This window comes from Eretmochelys imbricata, chromosome 14 (genome assembly GCF_965152235.1).
Source record: "Eretmochelys imbricata isolate rEreImb1 chromosome 14, rEreImb1.hap1, whole genome shotgun sequence".
In the NCBI taxonomy this organism is placed as follows: domain Eukaryota; kingdom Metazoa; phylum Chordata; order Testudines; family Cheloniidae; genus Eretmochelys; species Eretmochelys imbricata.
Window position 1 is genome coordinate 44,032,280 of NC_135585.1, and position 15,954 is coordinate 44,048,233.

Consider the following 15,954-nt stretch of genomic DNA (forward strand, 5'->3'; position numbering starts at 1 on the left):
GTCCTGGGGGAGAGAGAGGAGGGGACCGGGCTGGGGGGATCTCGGGGTAACCCCATCTCTCCCAGCAGGTGCATGAGCTGTACAGGGATGTGCTGGTCAGGGGGGGCAGGGGATCTTGGGGGACAGGGATCTCAGGGTGACCCTGTCTCTCCCGGCAGGCACAGGAGCTGTACGGGGACGGAGCCACCCGCTACGTGCTGCCGACCATGCTACACCCTCGCTACATGCCCCACAGTGAGACCCACAGATCCCCCTGCGCCTCTGCTACATGCCCCACTGTGAGACCCACATATCCCCCTGTCCCCACTCCGCGCCCTCCGGTGAGACCCACAGATCCCCTACCCCCATCACAGTGACACCAACAGACCCCCACCCCCCCCCGCACATGCCCCATGGTGAGACCCACAGATCCCCCCATACTCCCCTGTACCCCAGCTGTGTGCTTCCAGCCATGCTGCACCCCTTTTACATGCCCCATGTTGAGACCAGACCTTTAGGTGCCCTAGATCCCGCATAGCTCCCTGTACCACATAGCCCCCAGAACCCCAGCTACACACCCCACTGTGAGTGACCCCGCAGCCTGTACCCCCTGAAACCTCCATAGCCCCTTCTACATACCCCACAGTGAAAGACCCATATAGCCCCCATAATGCCCCATAGGCCACTACTGTCTTCCCTGAGGTAAGTGTGCCCCACCCCCCCAGGGTCTGCAGTCCCCGTCCCAGGGTATATGACCCACCCTAGCCATCTCGAAATCCCCTGATATCCAAGCCCAATACCCCCCCAATAACTCAAACCCCCCATCTTCCCCCCACTCTCCCAGCCCCCTGGCCCTCACCCCTGTGTCTCTCTCTGCAGGGTGGGATGGGGAGAACATCACCCAGGAGGTCCCACGGGTCCTCCAGGGGGAGCTGCCCTACACCCTGAGCCGAAGCGCCATGCTGCAGTCGCCCCACGGCATCGACCACGTGCTCTCCAACTGCCCCCTCACCCCCCTGAGCTATACAGCCGGGAACCTAACCACTGCCCAGGTAAGGGCTCACCTGGACACCTGGGTCCCAGCCATCCCTGCTGGGAGGAGGGTGCTGGGGGTGGGGTAGGGTTCTGGGCTGAGGGGTGGGTTCCAGGGAACGGGGCTGTGGGTGGGGGGAAGGTCCCGGGGGTGAGAGATGTGGTGTAGGGCGCGGGGTGGGTCCCGAAAGGGGGAGCATGGGCCAGACTCTTTGGGTGATTGAGGGGGTGGGGGATCGAGTGACAGCAACGGATCTGGGGAATTTCCCAGAAATTTCCCCTCCACCTAACCCGGGGGGCCCAGCCAGCGTTCCCAGGGTCTGCCCCTCACCCCGTCTCCATTGGGGGGTGCCGAGCCGGGCGCGAGATCCAGCGGGACCCTGCCCCCCCCCCCCCGGAATCGTGTGGAGGTGACTGTGTGTCTGTCGCCCCCCAGGTGTCACTGGCCCAGGCCCCCCCGTGGGACAGGGAGTTGGAGCTGCTGGTGTATTACACGGAGCCACCCAAACCCGGCGCGGTGCTGGAGGCCGAGCTGCCCGGAGCCGAGCCAGGTGCGGGAGGGGATCCTGAACCCTACTACCCCTGGGCAGGGGCGCAGAGGGGGATCCATAGGGTGGGAATCTGGGGAGGGTGAGGTAGGTGCTGAGCGGTGACATAGGATCGGGGGGGGCATGGTGCAATGAGGGGGATGATGGGGGAATGGGGAGTCCTAGGGCTGCTGTGGGTGGGTGCTGGGGGAATCGGGAGGCAGGCGAGGGTGGGGGGACAGGAACAGGGGGTCTTGGCAGAGCTGGTGTTGGCAGGGCGAGGTGTCTGGGAGCAGGCGGGCACTGGGGAGCACTGCAGGTTTGGGAGGCATGGGGGAGAACTGGGGATGGGAGAGCAGGCACTGGGGGGCTGGGTACGGGGGTGGGGGGGATTTAAGGGGAGAGGGGGTGGGGGAGGGACAGAGCAGTGGGGGTGGGTCTCTGGGGACAGTCATGGGGCTCTGAGGGGGTGGCTCATGGGCTCGACCCTATGCCCACCCTATTAGGGGGCTGGCCCCCATCTCCCCGCAGGCTCCCTGATGGGCGACCTGGCCGTGATGATGACCCTGCTGCCCAGAGTGCCCGAGGTGGTGCCGGCCCAGAGCCAGCCGGGGAGTTTGTCCTCCTGCTGGGCCGCTCCGGCAGCACGGCCTGCCCCATGGACGCAGAGACCTGTCCCGCCAGGGCATCAGCAGCACCAAGGGACGGCCAGGCGGGAGGCTGCGCTAGATGGGGCCGTGCCGGGGGAGCAGCCCAGGCTGGCTGGGCCCGTGGGGCTGACTCTCCATCCGTCTGTCTGTCCCCAGGAGACCCTGGTCCTCCTGTTGAAGAGTTTGCCCCTGGGCTGTTATTTCAACATCTATGGCTTTGGGTCTGAATTCGAGTCCTTCTACCCGTGAGTCCGAAGAGCAGGGAGGGGGCTGTCTGGGTTAGGGGGCAAGGCTGGTTAGCTGACAGAGGGTGTCTCTTGGTCAGGGGTCAGGGTGTGTCTGTAGGTTGGGGTCAGGGCATGTCTGTTTGTTGGGGGCAGGGGGTGTCGGTGGGTTGGGGACAGGGCTGGTTAGGGGGCAGGACATGTCTGTTTGTTGGGGGAAGGGCTGGTTAGGGGGCAGGGGGTGTCTGGGGCTTGGGGCAGGGCTGGTTAGGGGGTGTCAGTGGGTTGGGGGTCAGGGCATGTCTGTTGGGGACAGGGCTGGTTAGGGGGCAGGGCATGTCTGTCTGTTGGGGGAAGGGCTGGTTAGGGGGCAGGGGGTGTCTGGGGCTTGGGGCAGGGCTGGTTAGGGGGTGTCAGTGGGTTGCGGGTCAGGGCATGTCTGTTGGGGGCAGGGCTGGTTGGGGGACAGGGGTGTCGGTGGGTGAGGGGGCAGGGCTGGTTAGGGGACAGGGGTGTCGGTGGGTGAGGGGGCAGGGCTGGTTGGGGGACAGGGGTGTCGGTGGGTTGGGGGCAGGGCTGGTTGGGGGACAGGGGTGTCGGTGGGTTGGGGGCAGGGCTGGTTGGGGGACAGGGGTGTCGGTGGGTGAGGGGGCAGGGCTGGTTAGGGGACAGGGGTGTCGGTAGGTGAGGGGGCAGGGCTGGCTGGGGGCAGGGTGTCCCTGGCTCCGGCTGTCCCAGCCCCAGACCTGTCGGCGCCCCCCGCAGGCAGAGCGTGGAGAATACCCAGCAGACCAAGGCCGAGTCCCTGCAGCGCCTCCAGCTGCTCCAGGCTAACCTGGGGGGCACCGAGATCTTGGAGCCGCTACGAGCCGTTTACCGCAGCCCCTGCCGGGACGGGCACCCACGCCAGGTGCCGGAGCCGTGGGGCCAGCCGGAGGGGCATCCTGGGGCGGGCCTGGAGAGTGATTGTGGGGCCGAGGGGTGATGTGGGGGGTCTCAGAGAGGGATGCGGGCCTGCGGGGACAGACTCACAGACTTTCAGGACAGAAGGGACCGTCCTGATCATCTCATCAGGCCCCAGCTCCTCGCTCCCCCCGGGGACAGCCCCACCCCTGAGGCTGAGTCACCGGCACCCCCAAACCCTGAGTTACAGGCGTCAGATCACAGCGACTCCCCCCAGTTGCTCCTGAGTGCCCCAGGCTGCTGAGGGAGACCAACCCCCTCGGGTCTCTGCCAGTCTGAGCCAGGGGAAAACCCTTCCCCACCCCAAACGTGGGGGTCAGCTTGCCTGGAGGATGGGTGCAAGACCCCCCCCTGCCAGCCCCCTGGGAAGGATTCTCTGCAATAACTCTGAGTGCCCCCCCCCCCACTCCCAGTGCCCCGCTGCCGCCCATGGGGTGTTTGCTCCCAGCTGTCGCTGTGGGCCATACGCCATTACAGACCCCTCTTTGCCCAGCTTCCCCCCCCCCGCAACACTCCCCTCAGAGGCTGTTCAAGGGGGAGATCCTGGGAGAGGGGATTGGAGAGGGGCTGGGGGCCCTGGGGGGCAGCCGTGCGGGGCCAAGGGGTTGCTCGGAGTGGGCCTGGGGCTCTGGGCCAGATGGGGGCCACTGCCCCTGGGAGTGTGAGCAGGGCGTGGCACGTAGCAACCCGGGGGGGGAGGTACCTCTGTATAGAGCTGGGAGGGGCAGCGCTTTGTGCTGTGCCCAGCTCTGGGGGGTGCCCTGCAGCCGGGAGGGGCAGGGAGGTCACTGGTGGGGGGTCAGGAGGGAGCTCCTGGAAAAGTGCCCACAGCAGTCGGTGGGTTCTTGTCTCCAGGGGCCGGTGAACAGGTGATGGTTTGGGGTCATGCCTCGGGGTTGGGGGTCACAGAGATGGGGGAGGTCAGCAGTCCCCGTCTGTCAGCCCCTCAGGGGAGATCTCTGGGAGGGGAGGGATGGGGCTGGGGGTCTCTGGGAAGGTCAGTGGGGCAGACTCTCCAGGGGGCTGCTCCCGTTCCCAACAGGGAGGGGGTGTCTCCAAGGGGGATGGGGTCCCTGGCTCTGACAGCGTCTCTCCCCCCCTCAGCTGTTCGTGTTTACGGACGGGGAGGTAGAGAACACCCAGGACATAATCGCAGAGGACCCACAGGTAACTGGGGGTGCCTAACCCCCCCCCCAGCTCTGCCCCCATTAGCATTGCCATCATGTGGACCCCCACCACCATAGTGCCCAACATCTGCCCAACCCTTTGCCTCACCCTGCCTCCCAGCCCCGCCAGCATGGGGAGCCCCCCAAGTCCAGCCAGCCCTACTGGCCCCTCTCCAACTGCCCTGCCCCCACCCAGCACTAGATGGGCCCCACCAGCTCTGCCCCTCCCCCTCCGGTTTCTTCCACCCCCCCGCCACAGGTGCTTCTCCTTCGGCATTGTGGACGGGGCCTCCACGGCTCTGATCAAAGGCTTTGCCCGGGCAGTGGGGGGCAGCGCCGAGTTCATCACCGGCTAGGACCGTGTGCAGCCCAAGGTGAGAACCCAGCAATCCTGGCTCCCAGCTCCCCCACTCTAGCCTACTAGACCCCACTCCCTTCCAGAGCTGGTGACAGGACCCAGGAGTCCTGGCCCACCATGTGTGTGCCGGTCCCCTGCCAGGTGCCGCAGTCTCTGAAGAGGGCCCTGCAGCTGTCGGTGACCGGGATCTCACTGAGCTGGGATCTGCCCCCTGGGATCCAGGCGGAGCTGCTGCACTGGGACCCCGAGGTGATCTTTGCTGGGCAGCGGTGCCTTGTCTATGCCCAGCTCCGCGGGCAGCCCCAGGTGGGAGAGCGAGGTCCCCCGAACTGGGGTGCCCCCAGGGCTCGGGGTCAGTGACTGAGGCAGGAGCCCCACAGTCCCCTCCTGGGCGATAACTCTGGCCCCTAACGATAGCCATTGGCTGGAGGTCCCTGTGCTACCCCAGCCCCATTGTTCTGAATGGGGAGAGTTCACTCCGACCCCTAATGATGGCCATTGGGCTGCAGGTCTCTGTGCTACCCTAGCCTCATTGATTTCAGTTGGGATTGTTAACTCTGACCCCTAATGATGGCCATTGGGCCAGGGATCTCTGTGTTACCCCAGCCCCATTGATCTGTGTTGGAATTGATAAATCTGACCCCTAATGATGGCCATTGGGCGGCAGGTCTCTGTACCAGCCTGGCTGCATTGATCTCAGGGCAGGTCTACACTATAAGTTTTCATCGGTGCAGCTGCACCGCTGTAGCACGTCTGGTGAAGACGCTCTAAGCCGACGGGAGAAGCTTTCTTGCCCACGTAGCACCGTCTGCACGGGGGGCTAAGGTCCGTGTAACTACGCCACTCATGGGTGTGGATTTTTCATGCCCCTGAGCGATGTAGTTCTACCAAGGTATGTAGTGTAGACGAGACCTCAGTGGGGATCGATAACTCTGATCTCTAATGATAGCCACTGGGCTGGAAGTCTCTGAGCTGCCCCAGCCCCATTGAGCTCAGTGGGGATTGTTATCTCTGGACCCTAATGACGGCCATTGGGCTTACTAAGCCAGCCTCCCAACTGTGTTCATTGGGTGTATTTGCCCCCTTTGTTCTGTTAGCTGGATCTGAGGGGTCCCAGGGCATCTTCTCCCCCCTTGCATTCTACCTCTGACCACCTTTCTTTCCCCACAGCCCCCAGACATTCCCATGGGGGGCATCACCCTGCAGTATCACATCCAGGACCAGACCTACAAGGAGACGCTGCAGTTCTCCCTGCAGCCACAGGATGGAGACAGGTGACAGCAATGCCCCCCTGGCTCCCATCCCCCACCCCAGGCAGCTGGGTCCTGCCTCCCTTCCCCAACGTCCTCACCCCAGCAGAACAGAGACAGGATGGGACCAGCCCCCCTTCTGTGACCACTAGACCCCACTCCCTTCCCGGGGCCAGGATAGAACCCAGGAGTCCTGGCACCCACCCACCCCCATCCAGCTAGACCCTGCTCCCCTCTCCGTAGCGGCTGGAACCCAGGCGTCCAGGGCTGACCCCGTGAATCTCTCTCCCTGGCACAGGCTGCCCGTTCACCGGCTGGCCGCCAAGTCACTGCTGCTGGAGCTGGAGGGGGCCGTGGGCGCGGGGTCGGAGGGGGACGGGCGCCGGGCACTGGAGGCTAGCTTGAGCTCGGGGTCGTCTGCTCCCTCACGGCCTACGTGGGGGTGGACGTGGAGCGGGGGCAGCTGGTGAGGTGGGATGTCCCGCTGGCAGGTAACCCCCAAAGCGGCTGGGGCTCCTGGCACCAGGGGGGGACTCAGCATGTGGGGGGAACTCGGGTGGGAGGGGGAACCTGGCATTGGGGGTGGTACGGAGAGGTGGGGGGAACCTGGCGCCAGGGAGGGATCCCAGCACAGGGGGATCCCAGTGTAAGAGGGGGGGACCCAGAAGGGGCATGCAGGAGGGCATCATGTTTATGGGGTAATGTCCCTTTGCCCCTCTCCCTGCCCCCCTGACTCCCGGGGGCTGTGCTGCCCCCTCCCTGCTCCAGGGTGACGGCGACCCCAATCCCCATACCTCCGGGGCATGGGGAGAGCAGGGGCACTAGCATCGTGAGACGGGGAGTAGCACCGCCCCCCCCCCCCCCCAGCCGGAAGAGAGGGGTCTGTGCCAGACAGACGGACAGAAGTAGACAGGCATGCGGAGACCCAGAGTCAGACAGGGACAGAGACCGAGAATCAGCCGACAGACCCAGACGGGGACAGGACGGAGAGACGCAGAGAGAGAAACAGACTCAGACAGACAGACCGACCCGGGCAGATGCAGGGACAGGAGGGGCGGGCGCATTGCTGTCATGAGCAGACCTGGCTAGTAGGGGCCTCTTGCCCCCCAGCATCCTGCCCTCATCCATGGAGTGCAGCACCCACCCCTGCATCCCCTGGGGCTGGAGGAGGGGTCCTGGCTGGGGGGAGAAGAATGGGGCTGTGGGGACTGGATCTGGGGGTCACAGCCAGGGGGGAAGGGGCAAGAGCTGGGAGATCCTGGCTGTGATGGAGCTGCGGGGAGAGGAGGATGGGGCTGGGTGTGGGGGGGTCCCAGCTCGGGGAAAGGGGCTGGGGGGTATGGAGGAGGGGTCCCAGCGGTGCGTTGGCTCTAAGTGCCTGGGGGGGGACGGAATTCTCTTCCCTCCCTTTGCTTCTCTGGGTCTGTTTTCGTGTCCGTCTGTCTCTGTGTCTGTCCATCTACTCGCTAAATTTCGATTTCATCATGGACTATATGGAGGTGATAGACTGGGTCTCATAGACCCCATCTGCGAGCGGCCGGCGAGCGGAGTGCGCCTGGACGAACCGAACCAGCGCAGCGTCTTCGGGCGCTAGTCCCGTGACTTGGCTGCGGCACGTGAGTACCTCTGCCCCGCATGCCTGCAGCTCCCAAAGTCCAGCGCCGGCCATCTCCTCCCTCGCAAGCGCCTGTCCTGGCTCCGTGGCCTCCCAAAGCTCAGCCCGGGGGGGCCCAACACAAGGGCAGACAGTCCTGCAATCAGGGGGCCCCACCGGAGACGGCACCCCAGAACGGTGAAGGGGGCTGGGAGTCAGGACTCCGGGGGTGGGCCAACGCCAGGGTGACGCTTCATCAGGTTAGAGACCCATGTGCCCTGAAGGTCACGGAGCTGTGCAAGTCTTTAAAAACGACATAGAAAACGAAGGAAATTCCTGGGTGAAAAACCTTTGTGTCGCTGAGGGAGGGGGAATTCTTGGCTGTTTTTTTTAGTGTTGTGAAGCAAATTATCTCGAAAGAAAATGACTAAAAAAATAAGGAAACCCACAGGCAAAAAACTCTGTGAAGGTGGAATTTGGGGTGTGAGTTTGTGTCAGTGAGCTAAGGGTGTGTGTGTGGGGCAGGGATCAATAGTTTTTCGTAACAGGAATGTCTCTGAGCAGTTTTCTCTGAAATAAAGGCAGAGGGAAATTCCCAGGCAAAAAAACCTTGTGAAGCTGGGTCTGAGCTTGGAGGTTTGTACAGGCGAGTTCAGGGCAAAAGTCTTTATTGGCACCTTCTGGTTTATAAACGAAGAAACCACGAAAGGCAGAAATTTTAAAGTTGCCTTAAAACCTGCATTTGGAGAGTCTGGAAATACAAAGTGACTGTAGCCCAGATAACTTTAACTCTGCCCCGTAACCCTGGCCCATGCATGGCTATAATATCATATAAACTCTGTAACATCCCATCCCCCGCTACCCCTTTAGACTCTTGTGTCTCTCTCCGGCCATAGGTCTGTATCGCAGGTTGTAGTGGGGGATAGTCCCGGGGACAGACTGTGTTTGAGAAACACCGTGGGGTTGTGGAATTAATGCCTGGGCAGGAACAGTCACAGGGAGTTGGGTGCCCATCTCGGATTGAAAGTTAATTGTCATCCCATGGGTGCAAGAAGGGGCGGAGTTAAGGATGACTGTGGTGGGGTTAAGGGTGCAGAAGAGCAGGTTAAGGACACCCATAGAGGGACAGAGTTAAGGCCACACAGAGGGTGACCGTTAAGGCTGTTGGCTGTCCCCCAGCCTGGACAGGCCATGTCGCTGTTCTGTACCCACAACCCTGTGCCAGCCCCATCTCCCTGTGTCTCTCCCCAGAGCGGGCACCGGAGGAGTCTCCCTTGCTGAGGCTGGTGTCTCTGCAAAATACCAACGTCTTGTGGAACCTGGACCCCTGGCTGGCTGCTGTGCTGGGGGTGAGTGAGACCGACGCCAGGGGGAGGATACCCAGTGAGGTGAACGGGGGTGCAGAGGAGAGGGGAGAGATCTGGGGCAGGTGCCATTGATTGGGCCTGTTCTCTGCTCCCAGATGAGATTGGGGGCGACCCATTCGGGGCGGGGGTCTGAGGGTGATTGGATTAAAGGACCCCTGAACCTGGAGCACAGTGGGCGAGACGGGCCCAGATCGGGGGGCTGGGAACCCCCTAATGGGGTCGGAGCATTGGATCGAGGGGGCCCAGGGCCAGATGGAGACGCCCAAGTTGGGCCCTGTCTCAGGCCATCTCTCTACTCCCTGGACATGGCACTGGGCATCTGGGTAGAGGGTCCATGGTGCTGGAGCGGGGGCTATAGGAACCCTCCGAGTCGGGGTGGGGGGATGGAGTAGGGGGTCCCTAGAGAAGGGGGAGGGCTGGGTGAGGGATGGAGGTCAGGGGAGGGGGCCAGGCTGGGTGCTGACTCAGGCTGTCTCTATCCTGCCCCCCACAGGACGTGACCCCCAGCATCTGGGCCACGGTGCTGGCCATGGTCTGGCTGCACGACTGGGCCGTGGGGTAGCGTGACGAGTCGAGCTGCTGGAGGCCAAGGCTGTGGTCTGGGTGCAGGACTGAGCAGGTGAGAGGGGGCCTGGTGGGTGGGGGGCAGGGACAGTGTCCAAGGTCTCGACCCTGAGAGTCCCTGCCCCATGGGGCCCCTGAGCCTGGGCCCCAGGAACCTCCATCCTCACGGCCCAGAGCCATGAGCCTTCCCCCCATGTCCTATAGCCCAGCCCCCTTCAGGGCCCTGAGAGCCTATGCCCCATGGGTCCCCATTCCTGAGATTCCTGCCCCCCAGGGCCCCACAGCCCAGCCCTCGAGACCCCCCATCCCCAGCCTCTCCCCATCCCAATCCCAGCACCCTTCCGGGGTTTCCATGCCCTGCCCCCCAGCACCTTTACTTCCCAGCTTCCCAACCCCCACACCAGTCCCCCACGTGCTGTGAGCTCTGTTCCTTTTGCCCCCAGGCCCTCCCCTCGTTCCCCGGGCTGGTGTCTCTCCAGTGCTCCCCTCTCATTTCAGGGGCCTGGCTGAGCGAGTGCCTGGAAGCCGCCAACGCCCTGCTGGGCTGCAGCGTTGGCCCTGCCATCTTCGGGCTCTGAGCCCCCTCCAGGATCCCCGCACCCACTCCCCAATCTACCCTGGGCGTCCAACTGGGAGCCCGAGGGCCAGCAGGGGACACTGGGTGCAGACCCACCTGGGCGGCCTGTGCCCAGCCCGGAGCAAACCCCCAGCTGGGATCCCATCTCTGCCACCAGTTCGGATGCATCTGCCTCCCACTGGCTGAAGAGGAGCGATGGCTGCCCCGCAGCTCCACCCCACTCTGACCCACTCTTGAGTAACCCCCACGCTGCTCACAGCCGCCGTCTCCTCTCTGCATTGTGGGGGAGTCCTCGGGATCGCCTGCATCAATGTCGCACATCTCTTCACTTTTTACAAATGATTGAGGGGTCCCTCTATAAACAGCCCCCGGCCCCCACCCCAGAGGTGGCTGCACTGACCTCGCCCTGCATGAGCCATCCAATGTCAACCTAGTCCCATCTGCACGGAGTTCAGCTACTGGACAGCCAGCCAGACCAACAGGATCTTTCCTTGTCCAAACACAACCTCACTTTGTCGTAATGGCAGTTTTCTCTTCGCTGGACAATCCTGAACGCAAACATGAGCACAGTGATTGGCTTAATTCTTCATTTCCTCTCTGTCTAGGTCCAGACTAGAGCTGGTCAGTCATTTTCCAGCTGAACAGTGCTGTGTTGGCAAGTGCAATTCTGTGGTGAAGGCTGAAAGGTGGAATCAGGCAGCAGATGGAGGAAGCTTGCCCCGTGCTGCGTGTTGTGAATCCCTCCCCATTCACCAGCTGCTGAATTCTCTACCACAGGAAGAAATGCTTCAAAACCTGACCGTCCATCTTGATGGTTAATGCTCGCGCTGTGTCCATCCTGGGCAGCACCGGGCCCTTCTCAGGACATCCTGGGACTCAAGCAAACAATGAAAGACCTCAGCTGGTTAATTCCCTGGAAAGAAAGTGCTATTTTTATCAAGAAACTGCAGGAACATACAGAAGAAGCAAACAGTTTTCCCACTTCATGTTAGCCAGCACTGACCTCCTTTGAACAGCTTTCAGCATATGACTCTGTGCTGGGTGGTGTCCTTATTTCAGCCTTTCCGTGTCTGAGAAGGCAACTCAGCAAATTCAATTTACAGCCACATTGCGCAGCGACTCCAGGGAAGGATTAAGATACCAGGAAATGGATTAATCGCCTTAAGGCCTGAAGGAATGCTGCCCTGGGACGGAGATTTCCCCAAAGGCCAGACGGAATTCAGAGATCTTAATTCTCACTTCCCGCTATGAATAGTGGAACTTCAATACCAGCAGTGACACCCTGGTCCATTGAAATCAAAGGCAGTTTTGTCTTTGACTTCAACGGGCACAGTATTTCAGCCCATATTACGAGGCTTTTGCAAATTGAAAATCCCAACCTACTATCCTGTTCCAAACCCACTGAAGTCAGAGGAAAGGCTCTTTCAGAGAGAGCTGGGGAACCAGCTCCCATTGAAAACTCCAGCCAGAGTGAGTCTTTCCAGTGGTCTTTAGATAAACTCCGTTGGTAGAAGCTGATTACCTAGCTCCCTTCGGCGCCTTTGGATATCCCAGCTTCCAGCTGACTCCAGTGGACTTTGAAGCAATCCCAGTCTGTATTTCTGAGCCGATAGATAGATAGATAGAAAATCCACACACACAATAACAAAATAAAATCATATAACCATCTGTACTCACACGTATGTGACCATAAACAGCCTCACGTACTGTAGCACACCCATTAATGTATGAACCCTCCAGCCTGTAATGCCCCATCCGTTCCCGTCTGGTCCTAGCTCCTAGGTCCTCTCCTTGGCTCTGGCTGGGCTTGGCATGCTAGCGACTAGAGCAGGGGACTGGCCCATGGCGTTCCCGGGTTCTGTTTTGGTTCCTGGAGGCAAATGTGGCCTGGTGGGTTGAGTAGTGGGGACTGGGACTCAGGACTTCTGGCTTCTACTGTGGTAAAAGCATCACAGAGAAACCGATGTAAACACGCTGAGCATAGCAGGAGTCACCCGTCAGTCTTATGGGGCCCCAGCAGGTCAGAGTCTTTCCAACGCTTCCGCCAGCCCAGAAGGTCCTGTCCGTCGATGGGTCCGAGTCAGTTCAAGCTCATCCTTTCAGAGCAAAAGTCCTTTCTTTGTTTCCTCGTTTCTGGAAAAGCCAGCTTGACCCAATGTGTGCGAACCCCCATGAGGGCGTGGAACTTCTGGGGAGCAGATCAGTCTGCGGTGGGGTGTCTACGCTGCATTGTAAACCCAGGCTTGTGGACTCGGTGTTTCCAAGCCCGTGCTTGAGTGTCCACGCTGCATTGGAAGCCTGGGTTTACAATGCTGGGTCTGGGTTAGCTGTGCTAACATGTCCGTACTGCACTGTGCAGACCTTCTGACTCGGGTCTGCGGCTTGACCCGCGTCCACACTGCACAATGACAGGGCTTGGACCCGAGTCTCAGTGGGAGTTGGGCTCTGACCCATCCTCCGAGCAGCATCCTGGGACCCCGAGTGCTTCCTGCGCTGAGTCAGACTGACCTGTGTGCACGCAGAAGGGGGCCTTGGGCTCAGACACGAGTCAGAGTCCGGGCGTAGGGTGCAGCGTAGACATAGATGGTGAGCTGCTTTGCTTTACTCACCCCTCCCCTGGTATTTTTGGTTCCTGGAGGAGCTGGTATAGCCCTTTCCCATGGATTTATGTAAAATTCCTGGCCCACAATGATACATAAACTTAATACAGTGTGGTCCTCGAAATATTGATGGGGTGCGATATCTAAGACTGGCCTGCAGAGAGCATCCCAGTGATGCCCTGGATTGGGGAACATGGGTGCTGAGTTCGATTCTCAGCTCTGTCACTGAATCATAGCGTGATCTTGGGTAAGTCTCTTCATTGCTTTGTGCCTCAGTTTCCCCTTTGAAAAATAGGGATGAGGATGATGATGATATTCCCACTTCCAGTTGTGCTATGAGGATAACTCGAAAAATACTTGGGAGTCAGACATGACAGTGCTGGGTGCGGTATAATACCTCGGGCAGATACATGATGGGTAACATCTTGGTCAGTTACTGCAGCAGAAATAGTTTTGAGCAAGAAACTTCACTTATCAAATGTATATTTCACACCTCCTCTTGGAATAAATCCTTTAATCTTTGAGTCAGCGAGAGTAAACCTAGACTATCCCTGACAGGTGTTTGTCCAACCTGGTTTTAAAAACCTCCAATGATGGGGATTCCACAACCTCCCTTGGAAGCCTGGTCCAGAGCTCGATTACCCTGAAAGAGAGTTTTTCCTAATATCTAACCTGAATCTCCCTTGCTGCAGATTAAGCCCATTGCTGCTTCTCCTCCCTTCAGTGGCAATGGAGAAAAATGGATCACCGTCCTCTTCAGAACAGCCCTTCGCTTATTGGAAGCCTGTTGGCAGGTCCCCCTCAGTCTTCTGGTCTCAAGGTGAAACATGCCCAGTATTTTAACCTTTCCTCACAGGTCAGGTTTTCTAAGTCTTTGGTCATTTTTGCTGCTCTCCTCTAGACTCTCTCCAATGTGTCCACATCTTTCCTTAAGTGTAGTGCCAAGAACCGGACACAGTACCCCAGCTGTGACCTCGCCAGGGCCGAGTAGAGCAGGACGGTTACCTCCCGCGTCTTACACACGACCCTCCTGTTAGTACAGCCCAGAATGCAACCAGTGCTAGGGCCTGTGTTACACACGAGGGAAGATGAGATGGTCCCATAGTTTCCAAGGCCAGAAGAGACCAGGGAGTCATCTCCTCCTGTCCAGTCCCTATAATGCTGCTTCCCTCTCATTCCTTATCCTTTGCTGCCCTCTGGCGACCGCATGAAGCAGCCAGAATTTCATGGAGATCTGCTGTATTCTCCATCTTTTCTCTTTACCAGTTCGCTTCCAAATGCTTCCCATTTGTCAGTCAAAACTCCTGAGCAACAAGGGCTGGTTGGGGCGCTTGGACTGTGGATGGGATCGCAGCGCCCCAGGCACTCGCTGAGATTTGCCTTTGTATTGAGTCACCAGCAGGGAACACACGTAGGCCCCAATGCTGGTGAGACAGGGCCAGTGGGAGGTTGGCCTTTGATCTCAGTGGGGACAGGTTTTGCCCCCACTGTCTATCTAGGTAGGTAAATGCCTCTGAGCACGGTCGTGTCTGAGGACACGCAGGGATGAGATGAGACCAGTGGAGCTACGTCCGGGTCACACCACCTGGGGATCTGCCCAGCGACTCCAATGGAGCGACGACTGATTGTGGGCCAGATCCTCAGCTGGAGCCAGAGTTTAAGGTTGATATTTTCCAATCCTGACCAGGTGATTTGGGCACACAATTCCCATCACATTTAGTTTGAAAACATCAACCTAAGCATCGCGCTCAGTGCCACACAGGGAGTCTGGGGCAAAGCCAGGAACTGAGCTGGAAGTTCCGGGGGCCAGTCCAATGCCTCCAACACACGATCAGGCGTCACCACCACGCTGGGGTCAGTGGGTGAGGGTCTCTGGCCTGTGCTATGCCCAGAACAGACTATATCCCAGGGGTCCCTTCCGGCCTTGGAACAGCTGGGAACCTATGAGTCTCCTAGTGAAACTGATCCATGGCTGTTCAAAAGAATTGTTTAGCATTGAGCGTCCTGCTCCTCAATGAAAATTGCAACCTCTACTTTTCCCAAATGAACAGCTTTAGAAAGATTGATTTGTGGCCAACATTTTCAAATGGGGGGACCTAAAATTAATAATAATAATTAGGCTGGAATTAGGCACCTAAATCCGACTGAATTTCAATGGGATTTGGACATCTAGCTTCTATAAAGCTGCTTTCAAAGTGCCAAACTTCGCTCTCATCTTGCACAACCGTAGACCTCAGCCCCATCTGGCGAAACTGAAGCACAGAGAGGAGATGGGTCACACTTTCCAAAGCATCTAATCCTAGTATCCAGAGGGACAGGTTTTTAAAGGTATTTAGGTGCTTTGTGGAATTTTCACAAGTGCTTAAAGAAGTTAGATGCCTAACTCCCCTAGAAATGAAGAGAAATTGGGCATCCAAATCCCTTCAGCAGTTTGAAAATCTTAGTCTTTACGTCTCTGTTTTAGTCTGGGTGTGTTTTTCAGGATTGCTGGGCAGCCCTGGCTCCCAGACAGGTCACTGAGAAATGCAGGTGCCCAACACACCTACAAGTCTGGCCACCTTGATTAGTAGGGATTTTTGCTGGCTAACTTTAGGCACCTGAGTTTGAAAACTTTTGCCTAAGTGATTTGGCTGAGGTCGCAAAGAAAGTCAGGGCCAGCTCCTATATTAAAGCTAAGGTCTCTGGATCCCCATCACGTGCTTCAAACTATTCTTAAAAAGAAAAGGAGTACTTGTGGCACCTTAGAGACTAACCAATTTATTTGAGCATGAGCTTTCGTGAGCTACAGCTCACTTCATCGGATGCATACTGTGGAAACTGCAGAAGACATTATATATACACAGAGACCATGAAACAATACCTCCTCCCACCCCACTCTCCTGCTGGTTATAGCTTATCTAAAGTGATCATCAAGTTGGGCCATTTCCAGCACAAATCCAGGTTTTCTCACCCTCCGCCCCCCCCCCCCCAACTCACTCTCCTGCTGGTAATAGCCCATCCAAAGTGACCACTCTCTTTACAATGTGTATGAAAATCAAGGTGGGCCATTTCCAGCATAAATCCAAGTTTAACCAGAACGTCGGGGGGCGGGGGGAGGTAGAAA

General features: G+C 58.9%; 1 pseudogene; it reads left to right on the forward strand.

Annotated features, from left to right (window-relative positions):
- The first annotated feature begins 206 nt into the window (after positions 1-206).
- LOC144274107 (von Willebrand factor A domain-containing protein 5A-like) lies at positions 207-10,252 on the forward strand (annotated as a pseudogene).
- Positions 10,253-15,954: the final 5,702 nt, after the last annotated feature.